At 35.4% G+C, this 26,012-nt stretch overlaps 1 protein-coding gene across 1 annotated transcript in view; it reads left to right on the top strand.

Annotated features, from left to right (window-relative positions):
* The first annotated feature begins 1,268 nt into the window (after positions 1-1,268).
* LOC117415946 (semaphorin-3A) overlaps positions 1,269-26,012 on the top strand; it is a 184,677-nt gene continuing 159,933 nt past the window's right edge. Inside the window, exons 1-2 of the mRNA XM_034922194.2 lie at positions 1,269-1,572; positions 22,088-22,198. The gene's annotated coding sequence lies outside the window, so the exon portion shown is untranslated. The remainder of the gene's footprint in view (positions 1,573-22,087; positions 22,199-26,012) is intronic.

Genomic DNA, 26,012 nt, shown 5'->3' with positions numbered 1-26,012 from the left:
GGTTTCAGTAACTGCCAGTGACCAGCTGTGCAATACCAGCTGTGCATTTACACTAAAACAACAGCAACGAATAACAATACATATTACTTAAGCTTTTGTAGGACCCTTTGGGTAAAATTTGTATTTTACCCAAAGGGTCCTTCACTATCATAGTGGGGACTTTCTGACTAGTATATTACACTGTTAGTAGTGCACTGTAGGAATTCTGTCGATTATGCTTAAATGTCCAGTCATTCTCCCAATAACACTGTCTAGGGGGATCACTCAGTGTTGACATTGCTTGAAGCTAGGGAAACCAATCAATTAAAAATGCCCCCTGTTACTTTAATATGCAAAGATCTTCTATGCAAGAGCCAACCTGCGCCTGCCAACCAACAAGATGCTTCAAGAAAACGATCAATGGAAGTAACCGGAAACCCCAAAACTGCCACACTGCCGGCAGAGGAGCAATTCACTAGTGTTAGCTTTGAATCGTGTCTTTGAATCGTATTGCTATCAGCATCAGCCCACATAAGTAGTAGATATTTGTTCAAAATTTTTCACATTTTAATAAGGCGCGTTTCTGGACCTGAATGTTGTAAGAAGGACAATACTGTAATATATGTGATCCTGCCTGTAAATTCAGTACATTCTATGTATTGCACTTCCCATCCCTCAAATGTAGAAACAAGCTATTGTAATTAATTTAAATAAGAACATAAGAAAGTTTATAAACGAGAGGAGCCCATTCAGCCCATCTTGCTCGTTTGGTTGTTAGTAGCTTATTGACCCAGAATCTCATCAAGCAGCTTCTTGAAGGATCCCAGCATGTCAGCTTCAACAACATTACTGGGGAGTTGGTTCCAGACCCTCACAATTCTCTGTGTAAAAAAGTGCCTCCTAGTTTCTGTTCTGAATGCCCCTTTATCTAATCTCCATTTGTGACCCCTGGTCCTTGTTTCTTTTTTACATCAGTTTTACATCAGTAAAAATTAATAAAATAAGAAATGTAAGCTTCCACCCACCAGTCATCTGACACATACACAGACAGCCATCTAATGTTCAGAAAATAATTGTTCTCTTTCAAGGGCCTAAAGAGAGTTTTCTTTCTATTGATTTATGAAAGATACATTTCCACATAATCAGCCAGCAAGGACTTGGCAAGATGTATCAGATTTGCTTAGTCGGATTAGTATCTTAGTGGTGCTTGGTAGCTGGTTGCACACAGCGTTTAAGGCTGGTGTCAGATGCTCTCACTTAAGGACTGCTAACATCGAGTAGCTGCTATATTTCTTCTACATGGGACTGCCTGTCTCCACGTTCATGCACATACACACTATGTATAGTTGATGTGGAATTGTAAGTTAAGATGTATTTTTCTTCAATTCCCTGACGCTGGCATAGTGCTGAACTTGTATTTTTCCTGTGGTTCTGGAGCTGCTCTTTCTGTCTGAGCAGGATGCTGGATTCTGAAGGCTACTTTTTCATGCTGCCAATTTTTAACTGACCCACCGTATGATATATTTCAACCTCAAGGAGTCCTAAAGAGTTGCATTCAACAGACGCTGACACTACCTTCATCAAACCACTTAGGTAAGGGCAGACATTTTTGATGGTTACTGTCGATTAAATGCATGTTATAAAAATAATAGCCATATTTTCAACTGTATTTGCATGGTTTTTGTTTTGTAGTTGAGGTTAAATGATTCCTTGACTTTTTTAGGGATATGTTTTTTAAATATCCATGTGTACCATAAGGTACAGCATGCATACAGAAACAGGATTTGACTATGTGGAACAAGATAGTATTGTTAAATACAATAAATACTTTCTACAAATGTGTTTTCTCTGTTCGATTTTAATCTTTTAAAGAGCTTAACAATTTTTGTTTGCTAAAGGAAACATTTTCTCAGCCATGTAAAATTTATTTCAGTTTTCAAAAACATAACAATAACAGTATATATTAATATATAATTAATTAGTAATATAATAATAATAATAATAATAATAATATAAATCATATAATTAATATAATGTGTATATAATAATAATAATATTAGAGAAAACACAGACATTAATAGTCAGCTGATTTTAAATATGACATGTTTTTTAAAAGTTGTTGATTATTCTTGTCTTTCTCTTGGCCTTTGAGATGTTTTTGTCCCTTCTGTGTAAGTGTGAAACCTGAAAAAATCTTTATGTATTACAGTATTTTTTAATTCTGACATTAACTAATTTGCAAAAAACTGCAACCATGGCATATTACAACATTTTTCAAGGCTGAGTAGAAGTGTTCAGTAAAGTTTCAGCTGGGAAATATACCCTTTTAATTTTTTTGTAAAATGCTTTGAAGAAAATGAATTGTGTGGCTGTAGAAATGATTTCCTCTTGGAGATGAGCTGCTACTGACTTCTTGTCTCAGGTGATACTAGCACTGCAACAGCTGAAAGTGTGACAACCACTTTATCAAATCTTTGCACGTCCACTGGATATGTAGCAGGGAATTACTAGGCCTTACAGCAACTTATTTTGACTACACAGCTTTCCTGCCCACAGAATGTCCGGTATTATATTTCTTAAAACATGAATATTGCTTAACATAGTGCTCTAGGTTGCATTATGATGAGGAGTACTGCATTGTATCCTTTTAAATGTTTGAAAAGTCAGGAATTGTATTGCCACCTTTTATGACGTTTCCATGGAGACAAACACAAATATGAGTTATTTTATTTTCTATTTTTGTTAAATAAATGTAGTAATTCCTTCACATGATGCCCACTAATGTGGCCAATGTTTGATGTGTCCGGCGCTAGTACAATCCATTGTCATGTTGTACTCAACAGATCTTGTCACCAAGTGGCATGTTCTTAGAAACTACACAACAGAATGAAAAGATGTAATTTCCCACCAGATCTGTTTGAAATAAAAATGTGGTTGTGTATACTATTTAGATTCTTCATGACATTGGAGGGATTCCAAATGGCTTGACGTGCTAAAGGCTAAACTCTTTAAATATTATATAATCTGTCAAGCCAGCTGCATAACAGTCAAACAAAATTTAGTGACTGAATGACGTTGTGAGGACTGATTTCATGAAATATTTAACGCTCCGTTTACATTAACATTATTAATCGTAAGATACAAAAAGTATCAAGTCTTGGTGCTATTTTTGCAGCATACAGTTGTTTTTCACAGTAATGTGCCAGGGGCATATTTCCAATGTGAATTGCAAAACTAACAGAGTTCAAATTAAGTTATCTACTGAGACAAAGCAATGACCTGTAGTGTTTGATAATAACTTGACATGCCACAGATTCTGTTTAAAGCTACTGGAAGAGATATCTGAAATTTGAGGAAGGGAATTATTTAGTCCATATTTATATAACGGTTGAATTCCAGTTCATCTTCAATTACATTTAGATGAATAGAAAAAAAAAAGATTTTGTGTGCACACTCCTTAATTTCTTATATGCATTAAATCCATACTCAGAGGTTCAGTTCACCAGTAAAGTATGCGTAAAAAAGTGTTAATAATTGCATATATTGCATATATATTTATTTTCCCGATTATCGGATTGATAAATATAAGTATGACAATCTTGCCTTTTAAACAAATACATAATTTTACTTAATTAATGTATTGTGTATTTAACCAAATTAAACACAATAATAGATAGGTGAACTGAATTATATTCTTCATCTTTATCTCTATTTGCTTATTTAATACTGTATCTAAAGTGCATTCCAAACGGGTACCTCTAAGGCATAAGGAAAAGGATTGTTTCACAATACATATTTAACACAATGTAAGCTCTTTATAAGTCAGTTTGCTTGCTTTGATATGCCCCTTTTGATGTCTTTAAATTATCATCTTAAACATTTATATGCAGTTTAATACTATGACTCAGTCAACATAAAATAAGTCTGCAAATATCAGTGATAGGGGTAGATTTTATTTGCACTTAAGTGTGACGAAATATAGTGCACTGAAAGATTAGTTTAGCAGTATGGATCAAGACAGTGGAATGAGTTTAACGGCAATGCCCCACTTGATTAATGGCCCCTATTCCAAGTTAAAAAAGCATTACAGGTTAATTCTAGGACTGCAATTTCCTTTTGACTGAGCTGGATTTGTAGTGTACATCTACTATAGCATCCTTGCTCTACTGAATGGTTCTGAACCAAACAATGGTACAACAGACGATTCAGATGTTTGTGCATAGCCACACTTGCCTAGCCCTCATCCTGGCTAAAAAAAAAAAAAAAAAAAAAAAGTTTGGTTTCTGGTAATGGAAGCAGATAAAATGTCAATCCCTTTATGTATTTTTATTTTTGTTTGTTCTTAATCTGAATACACACAAATAATGAAAGCCATTCTTTTTAAAATGCTTTTATTTCTTAGATTCATAATTCTAAATAACGTGTGCTTTCATTACCACTGCTTCTCAAATTCCAGTATTGACTTCTGTCATAGAAAATATAATCATCTTCACCATGGGATCACTTTGTCCATTAAGATAAACTGTTACTCTAGACAACAGAGATAATGCACTAGTGACCTCTAGGGATCCTGATGGTTCAAGTAGTGTCATGGTCATCAGAATCAACCTTTGGTCAATCAAGGTCTTCAATAGACCATAGAATGCATTTTAAATGATTGTCCTTTCAAGCATACTGAGTCTGTAGACATTTTCCTGATTTGGTTGATTGACCTATCCGATGCCACCAAAGGTATCAAGTCTGTGCTTTCTTTCTCTAAGTGAATATAGAGAACACTCCCATCCCCTGTGCTATTCTAAGTTGTGTTTTTAACTCTGACTTAACTAGTTCAGCATAGTGAGATCCTATATGGAATGTAATATAGCCCATGACATAAGCAGGCTGGGCTGGTATTTAAAAAATAACCCCTTAAGTTCCTAGGGGTTAGAGTTTAAAAATGTGTTAATGCCACTCAGATAATACTGAAATATATTATACAGATACTTTCAGCACTCACTCGAACAGAACTTTGGCATTAGTAGGCATAGGGAAATGCATAACCAATTTACAAATATAGCTGATACTGATGAAGGCACAAGCCAAACATTGTGTATACATGAATACAGGTCAAATATAATAATAATAAAAAAGTAAGCTGCCTGTGATTCGTTTGGAGAGAGTAAACTGTGTGTTCTTGCCCTAACTGTTATACAACTAAGGTGCTTAATTTAAACAAACTTTTTCCAGACAGGAAAAAATTAACACATTCTGGATGAAACAGCCTTATGAACAAATATACTGAAATTATATTTGATGTAAAAACTTAAATGTTCTAGATGCTCTAGTGTGGGAATGTTTTTGATTGTTTTGTTGTAAAATGTTGCAGTTTTTTCCCCACTGGTAATAAAAAGCATTGGCTTTTCTGCTAAAGCAAACTTGTAAAATAAGTAACGGGAACAATGTGTGAAGTACTACATCAGAGGAGCTTTTAGCATGAACTTTTGGTGAGATTGATATTTATTTTTAAGATACTGATCTTATATTACCGTTTTTAATTCATTTTACACATCATATATATTGATAGTGTGTAAACATGACAGGTATTGGGATGTGCTGGATCTGAAAAGCCACAAGTTAGTGTGCCCCTTATTTACATTTATTGTAAAAATAATGATAATATAAACACTCACAATTTGATAATTCACAAATGTGGTTATTTTTCACAATTAGTCTTTGATACTAGTAACTTGCCCTTCATTAATTCAATACCATCATTATTTTTTTAAATCATTGTATGTGCACATTATATATTTCTTACATAAATATGTGTAAAACCTTTGTCAAATTGGTAGAGGGAGTAAATATTTAATTTTCTTACCCTTTTAAATGAATACATAAAAGGGTTTTCAAAGAATGATGCAGGCACTTAACATTTAAACAAAAATGTTGTGGTTTTTTTTATATATTTCTTTTTTGCATTTGTGTCCCAACTTATATACTGTACAGTACATGTCTCAGACTCATAACTACCAGAGATACCTGGCAGCTAACGTAAGTTATTTAAACTCTGTCTGGGTGTTGGTTAAAAAAAATAGATTATATTACTAAATATATCCCGGTTATAAATTTAAAACGGGAGGCCACTGTAATTCTTCTTTTAATTATGTGGAGTCAGAATTCCCACTAAGCTATTCTGTAAGTTCCTGTTAGAAGCATGAAGTATATCCCACAAGACATTTTAGATTTAATTTATAGCAGAAGCGAATCGCCACATTTAAAATCCCAGACAAAATGATGTATAACCCTGTTCTATAAAGAGTGACACCTAGGCCTGTTATTACTTTGCCGTTATAGAGAGCTCAGTTAAAGGTTATCAATGACAGAAGATTGTAATGGATTATATTACAATTAAAGCATGTGAACACCTCTTCCACCCACCAAGACCATTACTCATCCTAAATTAATCAATCACAAGTAAATTGTTCAGTTAGGCTTGCAATTCATTTTCATTACAGCTGAGAAGTCATTAATGTATGCTAGAGAAAAATGGCTAAAACCATCTAGATCAAGTCAGTAGTTTTTTTTTTACTTTGTTGGTAAAAGTTTAGAGGTGTTAAACCATACCTAGGAGTAGTACACAATATTGTCTATAGAAAGCTAAATGTACTAATCAAGGTTTTAAAATAATTTTTATTATTAGCAATAGCAGAATTAACACTAGAACCGCCGTGGTTATACTCATACCTAAAACCTCCGCCGGCAGTCATTATGACGGTTACATTTTAAACAACATCAATATTAAAATGAAAGACAAACTATCGGATACAACTCAAAAGTGTTATGCCAGCACATCATATCAAACATCTGTACAGCCCAAACACCGTATTTAAAGGAACATTTAAACACAAAAGGCTTTGTTTTCTAACTTACCACGTATAAAGCACTACTTCAAAAAATGAAAAACTATAACAAAATAAACATTTCAAAAGAAACTACTGCGTAAACAGGTATAGGTATATACAAAACTGTAAAAACGACATTATTATTTAATTTAAAAGGAACGTGTCTCACTTGGTGCAGCACTGAATCCATGTAGAGCTGCAGCAGCCTGCTGCTCTGCAGTTTTCTAATCGAAATGTTTCTGCCGAAGCACTGTGGCTAGCTTCAAGATTAAATCTCTCCTACTGATATTTTACCCGGTGCATTCCTTGTACAAAATGAAGGAATTGATGACTGCCAGGTCCGGTAGAGATAAGAACAGGCTTGTATAGAAGTAAAATTGAATATTGCAGGTTATATTCAAAATAAAAACATGTATTGTAAAACGCAGTTAAAAGGACTGCTTTGGCGGTTCTAGGTTGGCGGGATTATAACTTACTTTTTTTCACGATCCTGCCTTTCAAACGCTGTCAGGGTATTTAATACATGTGTTTAGGAAAAGTCATAAATGGACAACTGCATAACTTTCAGACACACAGAGTAATTTAAATTTGAAAACCTCAAACTGCCAAAATGACTGCTATGGCAGTTCTAGTGGTAACACTGGTCCCTGTCAACTTAATTGCCCCAAGCAGGTATTCATTTAATCAAATAAACCTGCTAATAGTCCGTTCCCTAATTTAGACGTGACAAGAACAATGACCTGGACTGGAATGGCCCTATGGGCCGAGAGTTGAGTACTACTGGAGATCAAAATCATCCAGCTAGGGTGTACAATTCCAGTCTTCCAGTTCCGGAACTGTCCTGGTCCTTGTTCCACCTGTAATTTAAATTACTTAAGAGATCAATAAAACCTGGAGGACTCTGGACATCGAGGACCGAATTTGTGCACCCCTGAGTTAGACCTCCCAGAGTAGCAAGAGTAACGCTAGTCGTGCTGAAGGCAACTTTTGTTTGTAGTTTTGCTTTTACGATGCCACCATCATGTCACTTCCCATCTGTCAGCGGATAACCCACAACTCCCTATCACAACTTCTCATTGTGATTTTTCATAAATACCTAAATGGTATTTAATGTACATTATTGAACCAGTACAGACATAACTTGCAAACAAAAGCGTTGGATATCCAATTCAAACATTTTAACACGCGAAATATTATAATTGAATGGCGATGTTTCAATCAAAACGTGACCCCAAAGCTACATGCCTCAAGCCAGCATGACATCCCATAACCTGAGATGCTACCGGTTTACAATCCACAATCTTCTGTACTTGCAACCACAGCACACCAAATGCCTTTTGCAAAAGGTTGAGACTTCACAGCTGGACAAGACAGAGCACAGTTTGATACTACTGTTTAGCATAATAACCTCTGTGTACTGGTATGTCTTGACTACACTGGTTCAGAACAAATTAGGCAAATTATACACACACGTGTATGGAAGTATGGAAGATACTTTTGAAATGAATACACAGTGTTTACTAAATTAATATCAATGGTTCTGCTATTTGTCAGCATACTATAATGTGTTTGGTTTATTTACTGTTTAGCAAAACTTTCAGAAATGAGCTATCAGCTAGTCTATAGTTTGCTGAACCCAACTGTAGGTTGTTCAGTCTCGTTATTATTATATTGATTCCAAGACAGATTAATGTCCCAATATAGTTATTTTTATTTGAAACCCCTATTGTTTTAAAGTTGTAGTGATTTCTACAAGAACTGCATGTACAATTTAGGTCACTTTAATATTATTATTATTATTATTATTATTATTATTATTATTATTATTATTATTATTATTATTATTATTAGTCGTAGTAGTCATAGTCGTATTAAATACATGATGAACAATAATTTTACCATAAACTTCAGTGTTTTACTGTCTAAATATACACGATTACAAAATGCATGCCTTCCTCTCACAGTATTTTTTTTGCTAAATGAATGATCATGTGTTTGAGAATGTACTTTTAGACAATAGAATTGTCTGTATGGTCTGGATGGTAACTGTTTATAATTGAGTCTGTGTGTTCTGAGCTAACATACCTACTTAATCTACATTATACATAAACCATATTGATTGAAATCAAGAAACATGGTCTGGAATAAAGATATCCAAAATGTGGTTTGGCTTGATCCAACCATTTATCATACTCTTATAGCCATTTAAAATTCCTTTACATTGTCCAATATAACATTCCAGAGGAATTACAGTATCAGTTAGAGTCAACCGTAAATGTTAGATAAATAATTTTTTTGGGGGGAAAAAATGCAAACAAGCATTTAGAACTTACAGTAATTAACACCATCACAAAATTTGTGGGATGAACCAAAACAGGTTTTAACTTTTGATACCATGATCCCAATGTAACTTATTTCTTCACCATTTTTTCTAACAAGATCACCGCTGTGTTAAAATAATAAAGTACATAAGTAACAAAAACACAGCAAGTGGATATTGCATCAGATGTGTGGAATTCACATCGTCTGACACCCAGGACAACACGTTTTTCTCTCACTATGTTCATTCTGTTTCTAGAAAAACACTGGGTAGATTTCTAGAGAGCCAGGCTTATTTTCTAAACCCTGAATTGCAGAAGTCTAGCACATACACACAAACGTTTAAAAATGCATGCCTGAAACCTCAAATCAAAACTGTATACTCACATATACATATCCCTTATACATATAATTCACAAATCCTCAGTCACACACAGTAACAAATGTGCTTACATGTATGTTGTAATTTAATCATTTAATCTGTCATTTGGAAGCCCAGTGAAGAAAAATATTTTGCGTACCGTTTTATAGGGCACGGTATTCTGGCATTTTATCTGAAAATATATTTCTACGCCAAACTGGTGCTCCCATAAATATAAAAATATTACTCGGGAGGGCTCCAATTGACACAAGATGTGTCCTTCTCTTCAGCAAAGCATTTTATACCGTGCCCTATACAAACTACATACTGCCAGTAATGTGAATGGTTCATATTCCCCTGTGTCTTTAAAAGGCTGCGTGGTATATTATTTAAAGTGATGCGGCATCATAACTTGCCGTCATTCCTGAAACTAAGGCTAAAGTGTGCTGTATAATAACAGATTACGTTGAAATAAATCATTAGGAAATAACTGTAGTTTTCAACCATGTCTCGGAGTCTTTTCAACTTCGGGATCAGGAAAAAAGCATGTTTTTTGTGCGACAGGGAGGAGGCAAGTAGATTTTTAAGAAGGATAAGTATATTTTCTAGCATTTTGTCCCTTGGACAAGAAGTTCTTTTCAGAAATTCCACACTTGTATTAATGACAATGAATCTATAAACACCAGTGTAGTGAGTCACAGTACTGAAGAAAGAAAGGGTTAGAGTTGGCAGTGGGAGAAGGAATTCCTCCCAGATGCTTTACTTCCTTTTCACCATCTACTTAAACCCCTCTGTATGAGGTATTAGAGTTGAAAGGCTAACTGAGCAGGACTTTTTTCTTTAGTGCAGGTCACCTCAGGAGATTATGGGATACAGCGGTTTTATGCATTTTTATGCATAAAAAATAAAAACAGCTGTAAAGACAAAGCACATGACACTTACAATGCTTTAATTAAAACCATGTCCTCTTTTAAGTTACATGCATGTTATATATCATAAACACACTTGAAAGCCTGTTAACCCCATCATCAGACCCAACTGTGTTTTTATGCTGGTTGATACCCAGTTAAGCATCTGTTTTTTGTAACTCAAAGGGTGAAATAAATAAATAAATAACTTCTAAAAATTAATTGCCAATTGAGTAAATTTGTGTTATCACCCAATAAAGTTGTTTCTTGCAAACAGATGGCCTTGTTGGTGCTGTTCTGCTTTATTGAGATATTAACCAGAATAGCCAGGTGAGAATGACATGTCTTGTAAACAGTAAACTCTAATTGCTTATTTGGCAGGTTGTGATTGGGGGTGCAAATGTATATGTAGTGCACCACCTTAGCTCAGATGGGATAATTGTGGTATTAATACATAAAAAAACAGGGTCACCCAATTGCTTATTATCAAAGCAAAACATTGAATGTGCCACACAAAAGGTATTTTGCAACTTCTCTAACACTCACCATTACGTCAGTGGTACACATTTTCTGATGCAGTAAAGTTTGGATAGTTGTTTGTAATCCAGAAATACAGGTTTATATTCCAATATGGTAATGCCATAACAACTATTTACATGTTTTGTATCCTGATGATGCGCTCACAATAATTAAAGTCTCTATATAATTTTAAAAGTGAGTGCCTGTATTATAACCGTAGCTTTCTGTCAAAAATAGTAACGTAACTGAAATACTGTAACTTACTTACTCGTTAGGTAAGCAAGAAAATTAAGAAACAGACAACCCAGTCCCAATAACAGTTGTTTTCTCACCGCCTGTGTTGTTTTAGGTGAGATGACTTTTTCAGCAGCATGATAATTGCTGGATGAATCAGCTTTTCTGAAAACCACAGTCTTAAAAATTCTTTGTAATCCCTTTGATACTTGACCCCTTTTCAATCCAATCAATCAATCAATCAATCTTTATTTTATATAGCGCCTTTCATAATGGACCACAAAATCCATAATATTTTAAAGACAGAGAAATGCATAACGATATACAGTAAAAAACAATGCATAATACATGAAATACAGTAAAAAAAATGCATAATACATTAAATACAGTGAAAAGTGCATAATACATGATATAGAAGCATAATACATGAAATAGTAGCAACACAGCAGCTAATAGCAGATATCAGACTTAAATAGCATGGAAAAGCAAGAGAGAACAAGTGGGTCTTGAGAGTTGATTTAAAGCGAGCAACGGTGGGAGCATCATGCACCAAAGCTGGGAGAGAGTTCCAAAGAGCCATTAAGCTAAAGGTTTGGGTTAGAAAGCTTTAAATGCTGGTTCAAGAGAGAGTCGTATTTCGACAGCAGTTTTAAAAGTTCAAGAAATTTGCCCTTGTTAGTTCCTGGGGCCCCTAATCCAGCATGTTCTCTGTGGCCTCTAAATGCCAAACCCTGCTTGGCTGAGAATAGCTTAGCACCCACAAGCCTTTTTAGTATCTGACGATTCTTCAATATACGCTCTCTTTTGGCTTTCACCAGTCCTGCAATTACAGTGTTGTCTTTTTTAATCTGATACTTAGTCAGGAGAAACGTTTTTTCAGCTTGTGATGGATCTTTTCTGTACCCTTTCAAAATTTTGAAAATCCACGATTAGGATCTGCCCAATCATCAGAATAATGTACACCTTTCTGTCAGCAAAAAGCCAGCAACAGAAGCAATATAGGTGGCCTGACTTTGACGAGTAAACGAGTCAGTGCCTGTCTATGGTGCAAAAATGCCATTTGCCTGATGCTTCTACCAAGAAATATTAAATTGTCAATGATCATTGTCATAAGGAAAGTCTGAATAGCTGTCTTTAAGGCCAGGCTGACATGGGCCAAATTCGATTATAGCACGCGCTGTGGGAGGCATCAGAGGCTGATTGTTAAAAAGGTAAGGATCTGTCGGATACGATTCCTGCGTATTAAGTTCAAATACCACATCCTCCTCATCTGATTTACTATTGTGCAAGTGCAATCTGTCCTCACAGTCAATAACAGAGTTCTCTGAATCACTTACAGGAGCAGGCGTATCTTCTGAGGAGGTTGAGGATGAGGCCAGTTCAGATACCACTGTTGCAGATCCACTCGTTGAAGCCTGGGCTTCGTTTGGAAAGTTATTTAAAAAAAAAAATTATATTAAAAAAACATGTATTGTTATACATGGGTCAGATGTGGCGGTTCTAGGTAGAACTGTTTATAACTTTCTAATTTTTGTGATTCTGGCTATTAAACGCCGTTATGATATTTAATTAATATATTTAGGAAAAGTCAAAAACGGACACACACATACGATTTACAACGGAAGAGTAATTAACATTTTAAATCCAAAATGGGTCAATTGACCCACATGACGGTTCTAGTGTTAAGCAAATAATGGCAACTTAATTGAAATGTACGAGTATGTGCTGAGCCCTGCTCGAAGGGCCCTCCAACCTTCATATAGGGCCAGGCGTTTAATTTATCATTTAAAGAGACTTCATGAATTGATGTTAACACTAACATTTGTATCTTTGTTTAATTACAGAAAAACAAACAAACAAATAAACATTATTTTTAGAAAAAATGGTGTATGTTATTACTGTGTATTTAAACTTAGGATTCATTCCACACAACACAACACTACAACTTTTAGCTTTTTTTTTTTTTTTTTGCTTGAGCAGAAACATTCACAGCCAATAACCTGAACCATATGGGGGCCTGTTTGATGCATGTTCGTTATTGCATTTGGAGTCATGGTTTTGTTTTCCTCAATCTGATTTTGATAAAAAGCAGGCTTCCTTGTGGCCTGGATGGGTGCATATTTCATTTATTGCTGACTTGGGGAAGCTACACTGGGGGAGTTTAAAAGCAGTGGATTTATAATATAATTCACATTTGTCAACCTAATAATAAAAACTTTAGGGCAAAAGAAATACACACCAGATAGTCTTAGGTCTACTGCATGAAGTTTTAACATCTACTCTCGTGTAATGGAAATCAGGGGTTAGCCACATTATTAAAGACATTAGTAAGTAGTAGGCATATCACAAGGAAATTATATAACACCCACACGACATGTCACAGGCCCAACTGAGCAGTATATAAGACCGAGGGCCAGACCAAATCAAAGTTAGCACTTAGCGAACGAGGACGCGAAAGCCTTCGCGGTAATAAAACACAAGAAAAATTCCAAGCGAAATCACGCGGAACCAAAACAAGCCCTTTTCGCCCTTCAAAAAGCAGCTATCGCTTGTTGACTACAAGTTGGTTGAGAAGGAGGAGTGGTTTGCTATCGCCCAACCAAATCTACTCAATTCCAGCTATAAATCACATCACAAGACTTTCGCAGGACCAGATTTTATAATCAACTTGAAGTTGTCAAAAGCTATAGCGTATTAAGCAAATAGTAAAAAAAATAACACTAAACATCCTGATATTTGAAAAAAAAACAGTACATGCCTCAAGACGCTCCACTGACCTCATATATTGAACACTTGCACACAACACTGAATAATTTAAAATTAATAATTTACAGTATCAAATATAATATGTATTATTCTTATTATCATAATATATGTTGTGTTTGTTGCACCCTTAAACAAAACATGCACAAGACCGTTTTCTTCTTTAGCCTACTACTTTTTTTTGCCACAGTTCAAGTTAAATGTTTAATAAAGCAATACAAATTATTTCTTTAATATGTACAAACAATACACTCTTTTCTACTCACGGAGAGCTTTGCGTGGAGCAGGGTCTCTTTCAGCGATGGTAAAGTTTTTTAGATATATTTTCTTTTATTTCTTATCTTTGTAGTAAGCTACGACTACAGTACATTTTTATTTTTAAGTCCATGGACATACTCGCACGTCACCTGTGACGTCACCTACTTCTGTTCAACTGATTCATTTCTTAAAGGCACAGTGCTCTATTACATTGAACTTCGATCAAACTCAAGGCTAGCAAATGTAAAAAAACTAGAATACTAATAAAGAACGTATGAATGTTTTAACCACTTTAAAGATATTGACTTTTAGTTTTTAACATTTTGTTACTGTCATAAAGTGCTTCAACATGTAGGCCTACAAAGAAACATTACATGAAGCCCAAATTCTCGGCATGTAAGAACAAGCCCACCGTTACGGTACAAGGGAGCACAAATTTTATTTTGGCTATACCGTGTCAGCATGCCAAGCGGTCCCCTCGAAACGTATAAATCTGTGTAGATAACAAAATTACTTAATACCTATAATGGTAGCCTAACTGTCATCTCAGAAGCATCAAGATTAAGTTTTTAAATTTGCTTTGGGTTTTCGACAGAAGAAATAATAATAATAATAATAATAATAATAATAATAATAATCAGGCTCACATTTTAGGGCCCCATGCTTTTTGTCTGACCAGATGAAACCTCAATTAAAAAGGTCATAGTATGACTAGCTTATTTAGGTTCTAATTTTGACAAGAAGTCTTTTGAAATGTAGCACTATTAAGTATTTAATGGACGAGCTTCTAGCTCCACTCTGCACTATACAACTATATTTTTTGTCAGCCCATATCCATTTCTTTACATGTCACCCTGACTGACATGCTTTGGTGAGTGATGATGAGATTGTAACATAAAAAATGTAAGATGTATATGTGTGTGTGTGTGTTTAAAGTAATGAAGAGTAATCTTTTGAATGGACATGTAGCCTTTGTCTATGGTTAAGTTTTACATATACTGCAGGAACCAGCATTAGCAAGCCTTCCTACAAGACAAAGTACATTAAAAGAGAATATTATGTACAATATGTCACATTTCCCTCTAATGATAGTACACAAAAATGATACAGCAATTACTTACAAACAATATTTCTTGTCTCATAATATATTCTATGTTAAGTTAAATTATATCTGTTGTTTAACAATAGAATACATATAGAAGCCTCATAAGCTACTTTACAAACAGGATACATAGGAAATGAATCCAACAGCCTTGTTGCGTATCACAACAAGACTCATGTCTGTATCTTAGGACACAAGTAGTGGTACATATAATAAGGTGTAATCAAATCAAAACAGTGATGGCCAGTTTGGAAAAGTTATCAGTATAATCAACAGGGACCAATGAAATGAAAGAACACGTGCGACAGCATGTTGGACTTACTGAAGCCTGATAGTTGTGGTATCTGAAGGTGAATTGGAGTATGAATTTGTTAGAAAGCATCAGAAATAAGTAATGAACCAAACTGGCGGATAGATTCCCGTCGTGTTTTCTGCAGTTTTCTGCAGCTTTAGAAAATACTCGATGGGAATCGATGGGAAAAACACAATCCTCCAGCGGACCTCCTTTGAAAATAACCCCCATAATCTCAAACTAGAGCCTATATGTATGAGCACCAAAGAATAACCAAAATATTTCAAAATTTCTAGCCAGAGATCAATTAAATGAGAAGACCTACCCCAAATCTTGACTATTGCTGGACACCCAGTTCTTAATGTCAGCATGACTTGGAAACCAACCAAACCTTGTGACTAAAAAGTACAGCGTTGTCACTTCTTTTAAACTCACATGCTTTTCATATTGTAAATGATGCAGCCAACCCAGAGCTACAGCGTCGGAGGACAACGCAGCTCTGGGCAGCTTACAGGCAAGCCCACAGGTCGCCCAGTCAGTCAACAGGGGTCGCTGGTGCGCGGTGAGCCGATGACACCCTGGCCGACCTAAGCCCACTGCAGCCCAAGATCAGATCTGTACTGGTTAACAATCCCTTTCATTATGCCTTAAGTTTTCCACTTTGACTTGCATAGAACCTTGAGCATTTCATAATGTGATGTATGCCCCCATTTTCTCAGAACAGGAACCTTCGAATAGTCAAGATGAGTTGTGATATTTTTGTTCTTTATGTGCTTTGTGGTAACTGGGCTACAAAATTCCAATCTATTTTCAAGGTCCTCAACATGTTGATACATCTTTGCAGTCACATTCACTTAATTTTCTAGACAGATCTATACTTGTCACAAATCCCAAACCTTCAATCAAGGTGTCTGTTTTTATTTTATTTTTTTACTTGAGGAGTACCACACAAGCAGTTTTACACTGAAGTCTGAGGTGACTTTGATTTGGGGGGGGGGGGGGGGGGAATAACAAACATAAGTAAATGCACACACTTTTTTACGTCACACACATCCCACTGTATTAAATATGTCAGACAGTTGTGTAATTGAATTGAAATCCCCCTTGTTTCAATGACTTAGCAGGAAATATGAAAATCAGTAGACTAAACTCCAGAATGTGTTACCTGCATAGACAATGGAAAGACTTACATAATTATTTAATTAGCGTTGTGAACTTTAATGGCCAGTACCTTCATCTATTCTTTGTGTGCTTTCCTCATGTAATACTGTTTTATGTAACCTGTTCAATTCCAGTAAGGCATGTCATGACATTACTTGATTTGGATGGCTTTACTACCTTAAGATACCAGCAGCTAGAGGTACATGCATTGTGGCAGAAGTGAGCTCTGTCTTAGTTCTCAGAGAGCTAAGAAGTTTATCATTTTTTTGAGATTTTAGGTTGTTTTTGTTCTAAAAATTAGACTTTATAATGATATGTCAAGTAAGATGTATTGAACATATCAATTGTTTTGATATTTAGTGATAGGCTATTTTTTGTTAGAAAACATATGAAAGTGAATTCAAAATGTTGTAATTTGTTTACAGAATGTTCAGAACATTACAAATGTAAAATATATTTAACACATATGCTGGAATATCTATTTATGTTTCACTTTCAGTCCCACATATGCTTTTTGATGACTAACCAACAAAACTTGATGGAACTTTTGACTCAATGGGGTCAATTTTAATGCTATATACAGTGGCCTTAATACAGCTTCCATAAAATGTATTAGCCTTATTCCACTGTATTTTTATTGTGTGTAGTTATTTAATGAGTCAATATACACCCCTGGAGAAAAACACCAGCAGGATACATATAAAGGGTTATGCAGGGTATGTCCTGCACAACTAAATAATTTTTGAGGGACAACATAATGTGATCATTAAAAGAATGCATAATGTGTAAAGCAATAAATCAAAATTGTAAAAACTCAAAATAAAAAAAGCGATAATGCAGTGTTCCATGTTCACATTTGAAATAGAAAATTATGGCTGGGACCAAATCAAAACTTTAACAACCCACTAATTGCACTTAACAAAACTGTACTTAATAGCATTTTCTTTTTTTTGTAAGTATCTTATTTCTTCTACTCATACAGTTTTGTTAAGTGTGATTAGCAGGTTGTCAAAGTTTTGATTTGGTCCCAGCCTATGTTTGGGATATGCCATCTTTAAAAGTGTTTGAAATAAATCAATAGCAAAAGAATATTATTTTAAAATGTCCATTCATGTTAAAAGTTGGAAAAATAAGTCAGCATTTATGTTAAAGGACTTAAATTAGTCAACTCAAGTACTTTTACTAGAAATGTATTACAGGGTGTGCACAAAGCCAAAACCCAAGTCTGACAGTTAAGTAGTAATGAAGTAGTTGTATACAACAGTAATTCTTGAAAATGTACAGACTACAAGAGTATTTTCTTCAATGTTTGTATCATATCCAAAATGGTCATGTTTCTGAATCTTTAAGAAAATTGTCTTCATGTTACATTTAATGGCTCCTCCTTTATTGCTCAGCAGCTGTCTGCACCAGACTCAGTTAATAATAATAATAATAATAATAATAATAATAATAATAATAATAATAATAATAATAATAATAATAATACTTTTGCTTTGTGATTTATGTTATTATGTCAAGGATTTTTGGTGTTGGAAGTTTGGAAGTTGGTATAGAAACCACTGCTACCTCTTGCTACTTTTTTCTAAAGCTTTGATAATTACCTACGTTTTTGTGAAAGCTGTACACTGAGTCTACAGCAGATGTCTTATTTTTATCTGCATTGCATTAAAATAATTGATCAGGTTATAACTCATGCAGAATGTATGCTAATGAGCCATCTTGTCTCCTTAGCAAAACATTTAATATTATCTGTGCAGATGAATGTGATCTGTCGGATCTGTCTCTGTCACTCATTTACCACATTTATCTTAATTTACATTTTCTCACAGAGGTGTACTTTGAAAAAACTTGCCATCTGTGTTGTTTTGTCCTTGAGCCAATTTTTATGTAGCAAGTTTTATGTTAGAGAAAAAGTTGTTGCATTAGTTTATTTTCTTTTCCTTTTTCTATGGTATTCCAAGTCAAGTTAGTTAACAATGCAAACACTGCAGTGGTCAAAAAATATAGAAAGGCAGGCAAAGACCACGCTCAGCACTGCCCTCCAGTATCTGAGGCAAACCTGTTAAAAATAAAGTTATGAAAGTTTAGAAGGGTTCCATACTGTACGTTCATACTGAAATATTTACACAGCTATAGAATGTTGTTAGCCAATCAGGTTGCTGGGTTTTTTTCAAGCTGTTTTATAAGATGTTTATATTGGATGGAACAATGGTAACATAAACAGATATTTGAGGATACTGTTGTACTATTCATCATTAGACAACCAACATAGTATAGCTTGTGTATTATTTTGTGAGGAATTTTGGTGATAGTGAAAGGCTAATGTCATATTTTTTACCCAGAGCAAGTAAATCACAAATACAGTGATAATGCCATGTTAACATGTAGGCAAGTTCAATTTACTGAGTACTATGTAGTTTGATACAGTCACAACACATTTCGTTTTTCCAGATTTAAAATGTATTAACCCACTGTGCCACACAGACCCCTTTTTGGAGAAGCACAATGTGCTGCTGAAAGTTTATACTTTTATATTCAGTATACATTGAACACCAGAAGGCTGAATAACATTTCAGATATGCACAGTATCCTTTAACATTGCAAAATATGATCCCCAGGTACATACAGGTGCTACAGTATACACTGCAGATGCACCGTCACAATCATCTCATACCTTACTGATAGTGGTGGAATTCCATTTGTTCTTAGATTTCTTTTTTTTAATTGTTATAACCATCAACTGTTCAGCATTTAACCACCATCACACATTAAAATAACACTCACAAAATACTATTGTCTGCATAACAGCATAGTGGCAAGGAAGGGCTCAAATACAATATTTTAAGAAGCTGTCCACGTAATATTTAAACATTTGCAAATAGCTGTGCAAAGAAATAATAATAATAATAATAATAATAATAATAATAATAATAATAATAATAATAATAATAATGCTTGTTTACATCTATTTATACGTTCACATGTGTTTGATTTAGGGGCAACTGGGATGGAGGGAGGAGAAAACTTTTTATTTTAGTTGTTTGTCTTATCCATTCAAGCACGGATGAATAAATATGGTAAACATTTTTATTTGTTCTGTAATAATCCTACTTGCAGACTATGTTCCTCGAGTGAAAGTTCAATTATGTTTATCTTTAAAGTCACATCATGGTTTTTCTATCCATTTGGACTGTTACTGTGATGATACAATAAGTGTCAGTTCTGGAAAATTGATAGCATTGTTGTATTCCAGTGATTAATGGTGATAGATATGGAGAGCTATCATTCAGGATGCAGGTGTGTATGAGAAAACAGAAATGTGGATGGGTAACACCCATTATGTCCCCCATCAACACCTCCAGATCTTCCCTGTGAGCGGTAGGGATAGGTCAGGGAAAACTGTCCAAAATGCCACTGAGTTCTTGCCAAGTAAAATAATACTGTGAACCCACAGTTTGACCAGGAAACGATGAGCTGTTGAAAATGTAATTTTTTATTGAGTGACTTTATCCTCTCACACCAATTATTAAGTATGACATATTACTGTTGAGCATGATTTTATTACTTGGAAAACCTTGTAGTATCACATTGGCATTGTCCATTCATCAAGTGGTGATATAAAGATTGTATGATATATATTGTTGTATTAATTATTTGCTAAAACACTTCTGGCACAGGCTAAATTATTAAAAGCAGATCATGCTGTATATTAATAAGGAACATTTACAAAGAAGTGAATCATTTAAGTATCATTTGCCCAAACAGTCATCTATTTGCCACACTACTGGGCAGCTGAATCATAAGCATCTCAAAACATGTGGTGCTGTGCAGTATCTATCTATCTGTATGTATAGCTTTAACACAGGGCTGTCAAATTTTAAATGTTGATACCATACACTGTTTGGACAGTCATAGCTGACACGTATGATTATTAGAGGTCCACAGGAAAACACACTGAGGTCTGTTTTTGTATAATTCCTATCAGATGAATTCCACAAGGAAGTATGCTGGGTTTGCATTTCACTGATGTAGCGACTTTTCAACTTCCTACAGAAGGTCTTTCCACACAGTGAATGAAATATTTCCTGCATGGTATATAGTAAAGCAGGGTTATAATCAAATATGGGCATATAGTGTCTGTACAAGGAAGCTGATACAGTCACTTTAGAAGAAAATTGGATTGCAGTAAATGTAGGCAGTGCTGTAGTTGCTATACAGTATTTTTATTTTTTTTTTAAGGAGAGAAATGCCAATATTAATCTATTTTCACAAAATATCTTAATAGATTAACCAAAATATAAACATTTTTTTGTTCATTGATGTATTAATTTCAATTTTTAAACAGGAGGGAGATCATTTCAATCAGGTACGAACAGGCAGTATAATACCTGAGAGATTAATTCCTCATAAAGCTTTAATGGCATATAACAATTTGTCATACTTTAGATGGTTTTCTTTTTTGTTTGTTTGTTTGTTTGTTGCATTACAATTTCAGTACAACCTTTGACTTGTAAGTGGTGACTGACAGCATAAGTGAACATAACAATTTACTTCCACTAAAAATAACAGGTTGCATATAAACACAGTGAAATAGAGACACACTGAGCTTGTCAACTTATAAAGAGATCTACTGAAGCAGAAGTCAGTTTGTCATGTGGTAATCACTGCTGCTAATATTAGAAGCAGTTGTGTAAAGTCTTCAGGGGAACACTAGGGATTTTGATTATGCAGGGTATGTCCTGCACAACTAAATCATTTTTGAGGGACAACATAATGTGATCTAAATGAATGAGCTCTAGTTGTTCAAGATTAACATTCTATACATGTAACATGAAAGTTCATTATTCTTAAGACAGGCATGCATGTTTTGTTATATGTAGGCTCCTTTTCTTCTGGCATGGACCATAACAACCAGAAGTGTTGGTTTATGATCTGAGTGGAGCTCAGTTTGTAATACTGTATATTTTTATGTCATATTACTAGGTGGTGAACATTATTTCTATTTCCATGCTTCATTTGCCATGCTTCTCATTTGTGATAGGTAATTTGGTTGGATGACTTCTGAAACACTTCTACTCCTACAAATGACAATCTAATTACTTAGCTTTAAAATGGAACTCAGAAATCATTCAATGGAAATAATAGAATGTGCAATAAATTTAAATAAAAGCGTAATATGAAAGAAATGACTAAGGGTTTTAACATTTTACACTCCAGAGATAGCTAGAGCAATGGTAAGGTTATCAATTAATAGTACCACTTTTTAATTTAATTTATTTTATAATCTCTCTGGGTTTTTACACACAGGAACCTCTTCCATAATGGGACAACTCCAAACACACATTGGCCCGTACTGCAATGCCAACACCTGAGTAACAAATTGGAAGAGGAAAAGAAGAGCCTTCAGCAAGAGAACAGGTAAAATAAACAATGCTTGTTGAAAAGTTTATGGAATATGCCAACATTTAATGGCAGACAAATGTAGGCCTAATGAGTCAACGTAAAGTAATGGTGCTATCAATACTGGAGGTTGTGTATTCTGTGTCCTGGTTGTGGCAGATAGTTAAAGAAGTTAGACAGAATACCGTACTGACCTTTGCTACATCTAGGATGCATCTGGTTTTTGATGACGTGTCATCGCAGGATATTGTTGTAATAACTTCTTTATAAAGGTTAACCAAAGAGTACCATTACACTCCAGTCATGTGAATGCCATGAATTTAAATATGTAGAACAGATTGTAAACTCTCAATATGTGAGTGCATTGACCTTTTGTTTAATAAAATGTTTAATATATATGCCAAACATAATAACTTTGATTGAGCTGAGTATGGGGGTGGAATGATGCCATGTGTAGTTCTAACAGAACATGTGCAGTGTGGTAGTGAGGGGGTTATTTGTTTGCTTTGCAGCTGTTCCATGTGGAGTTATGTGGATGTGCTACATAAGCATGCTGCCAGAACGAGCTGTGAAATCAGCAATAGGACTCTAATGAGTAAAACTTTTTTTTTTTCCAACTGTTCATGTCCATATTAGTAGAAAAGTCAGTGGGGTCATCCTGATAATCAACAATGCCTCTATTGCTGGCAGAGAGGAGGAAAGTAACAAAATTCCAAGCAACAACAGTCTCTTTCTTATCGATAGTGAGTGCATTTATTTCACTGCCAACCTGTTTTAAAAGAGTGCTGAATTTCTGTAATATAATCCACTGTAGGAATTTTGACAACAACAAAAGTATTAGAAAATAGCGTCATTTGTATGAAGCAATATGAATGTGAAGTTTGCCAATCCAAACTTGAAGACCTCCAGCAGAGTTGTTATTAGTACCCAAAGATTCCTATTGTTTTACGATATTGAGACACTTTTGTTTTTGTTACAAACTAAAACACTCTCTTACTTGTGGAGACAGGTTTCAAGTAATACAAATGTGGACTCACTGTGGACATTAATATTAAAATATTCAAATTAGATATCTGTTACAGAAGGCTCTACCACCCCATAGCGGACCGCAAAGGTTATGCTGTTGATTGTTGAAAGATTAGTTTCAGCTCATCTGATTGGATGATGTGTCAGTGGTAGGCACAGGATTGGCTACTTTAGTAGTAGCACAGTGTTTTTGGCTGGCTTTGAGGGAGAGCATTGCTGGGATTATTTTGTTGCAGATGTAATTGTGACCCAATTCTGCTCAGTATACAAATTGAGCTTTCATTGTGGTGTCCTGTTATAGACAAAATGAAAAAGCTATTACTCAAGGGAATATATTTAAAAGTTGATTCACAGCTGACACACTGTCATAGCAGCGAGTTTCTACCGTCTGATAGAACCTGGTCAAGCTGGAAACAGGCTGAATGATGGTACTAAATAGTTTCCTAATACCATATATACAAGGTTTTACAACACAATATTGGATTAGGTTGCGTTTCATGCCATGCATGAAATAAGATAATAGATGCATTTTGTTTAGAGTGTAAGTGTAATAGACTGGTTCAAATAGTTCATTAACTAGTACCTGGTTTTGCCATGTTACAGCGTACTGGCAACAGTATAGTCCTATGTTAAGGTAAATGCCAACACTAAAGAATTAGCACCATAGTGGCTTGGCTTTATCTAAATGCATGTATAAATGTTTGTGCTTGTTCAATAAGTTATGGTTTCTATATGTTGGATTCGGATAAGCTGTTTCTTTTTTTCATAAGCAGTATTTACTGGGATTTATTTTCAAAACATTCTCCGTGGAGGATAACAATGTCAACTGAAACTTTGAAATTGTTATGATTTGTTTCATATTTTAAGGTAAACAGTTAATCTCTCACATAATATAGGTGATTAAAATATATGTACAACACCAAGCATTTTCAAAGAAGGTCCTATGAAAACAGAAAAATAAATCTATACCAAGTTAAATGTGATTTGTACTATTTTAAGGTAGGTGTCTAGCTTCTCCAGTATTTATCACATAGAAGAATTACCCATCAATAAAAAGCCTTTTTGTGGAAGTTTTCAAATTACTTTACAAAAATGTAAAATGCAGATAAATGGGTGTTCAGTCTTTGTTTCCAACTATTACAAGAATTCTGCGTTTCAGATTATGTTCATAATACATATACATAAAAAGGATTGACAAGAATTATGATTTTAACTTTGTAGTATTAGGTTACATTGTATATTTTGATGTATACAGTATATTCTGGACTCTGTTCAGTAACCATCTTTTTTGGCACAAGCTTGTGCCATAATGGTTAATCTGCCATTTAACTTGCTTATTCGCACCTCAATTTACTGCCAATTATCTACTCAAGATAAAGACAGGACGCGGAGGGAATTACAAGGGCTTAGGACAGGGTTGGTATGCAATGGCTCCTGAGGCAGAGCTGAGGTGTCCACAATCACTGGTAATTCCCAAAGTGGTGGAGCATATTACTATTTTATGTCAACACTATTTAGATGGTCATGAAAAGTGAGTATAATAGGCAGGCTTTTCAAGTTTTGGGTGTATTGACATATACACACTTAAAAACATTATTTTGTAACTTTTTAAACCTTCCATCAGATGCTGAAAGGTGTAAGATACTGGATTACTGTTGTAAGAGGTAATGGTCAATTGTTTAGAAATGAGAAAAGGCAGGTGGTGTATGCAAACTGTCAACACTGTGTACTTTGAAAGCATTCCTTCCATTGATCACTGAGGAGGCTGTGTGGTCCAGTGGTTAAAGAAAAGGGCTTGTAACCAGGAGGTCCCCGGTTCAAATCCCACCTCAGCCACTGACTCATTGTGTGACCCTGAGCAAGTCACTTGTGCTCTGTCTTTCGGGTGAGACGTAATTGTAAGTGACTCTGCAGCTGATGCATAGTTCACACACCCTAGTCTCTGTAAGTCGCCTTGGATAAAGGCGTCTGCTAAATAAACTAATAATAATAAACAAAACATAGATTTAAGAATTACAATGTAGTGGCACGTGTGGTTTCTTTTGGGTGGAACTTTTATTTTTTGAAAGGTGCTTCTGATTGGAAACAAGATAAATATTAAACACTCATCATAATTTTAATTACAGTTCACTGGGCGTGAGCTGGGGGGGAAAGATAAGGCAGAAGAAGCAGCAAGGAGCAGTTAGTAGGACAGAATGTGGTCACCGACTGGGGCCGACGCTGTCGACATCCCAGGGGCGGAGGACCCGGCAACCGGAAAGGATAGAAAAGAGGTCGTCGACTGGGGCCGACGCTGTCGACATCCCAGGGGCGGAGGACCCGGCAACCGGAAACGGGATAGAAAAGAGGTCGTCGACTGGGGCCGACGCTGTCGACATCCCAGGGGCGGAAGACCCGGCAACCTGAAAACACATATGAGGGTTAGACTTGAAAAGCCACCCCTCGGGAGGAGATGAGAGAGGTACCCAGCATTTGAGGCTTATGTAAGGGGCGCTCGTAAAACCCCTGATTGGCCGAGACATCACGCTGCCTGGGACCTGAAAATAGGACAGAGCATTGAGGTTAGTATAGGACTCGGCACGAGTGACCACGTCCTGAAGAGAGGCAGAATAGAAGAGAGCCTCGAGTGAGATGAGCGCAGGAGCTGCGACAGGACAGAGTTTGGCCGGGGGTCCGCTCTGACTCACGCGGTGAGAACCCCTGAAGGTAAGGGAGGCGGCTGCCTAGCCCTGAGGTCGGGGAAGTGAGCCTCACTTGCCCCCCAGAGATGACCGATGCGAAGGCATGTAGAAGGTGGAGGAGGGGA

The sequence above is a fragment of the Acipenser ruthenus genome, chromosome 7, assembly GCF_902713425.1.
Source record: "Acipenser ruthenus chromosome 7, fAciRut3.2 maternal haplotype, whole genome shotgun sequence".
Taxonomy (NCBI): domain Eukaryota; kingdom Metazoa; phylum Chordata; class Actinopteri; order Acipenseriformes; family Acipenseridae; genus Acipenser; species Acipenser ruthenus.
Note: the sequence above shows the minus strand (reverse complement) of the source record. Positions and strands in the feature narration are given on the sequence as shown.